The sequence below is a fragment of the Arachis ipaensis genome, chromosome B05 (genome assembly GCF_000816755.2).
Source record: "Arachis ipaensis cultivar K30076 chromosome B05, Araip1.1, whole genome shotgun sequence".
NCBI lineage: Eukaryota > Viridiplantae > Streptophyta > Magnoliopsida > Fabales > Fabaceae > Arachis > Arachis ipaensis.
Genome location: NC_029789.2, coordinates 7,657,634 through 7,658,179, shown reverse-complemented (window position 1 = coordinate 7,658,179; position 546 = coordinate 7,657,634).

Genomic DNA, 546 nt, shown 5'->3' with positions numbered 1-546 from the left:
AAAATTAAAGTTTAAATTTTAAATTTCTATTACTTATTTAAATATACAAAAGAGCTACTTACTTGATAAATATAAATCGTTTATATTCTTATTTAGTTAACCATGTGTTTTTTTAGTATCTCACATTATTTTACAGTATTTATATAATTTGTTTAAATAGATTAATAAATTAATTATTAGAGCAATTTAATTTAATTTATTTAGTTGACCACGTTATTTGTAGAAATCGTTAAATTTTTATCTAGAGATCTAACGTGAGAGATTGAGCATAGTCCATAGCCTAGTAGGCCGTGACTCATCTATCATGCGGGCCCGGGCCCGGGCCATCCCCTTGAAAGCTCATTTATGCATCCAACGGTGCAAATCGAATCTTATAATTATATGTACTGTGATCAAATCCAGATGGTTCCTTGCCGGCCCCACATGATAATATTTTATTTTCTCTCTTACCTAGATACAACGTGAATCATGTGAATATTTTGTATTCTATTCTTTATACATATAAAATATTAGTACTTCATCATATCATAATATAATGATGATATA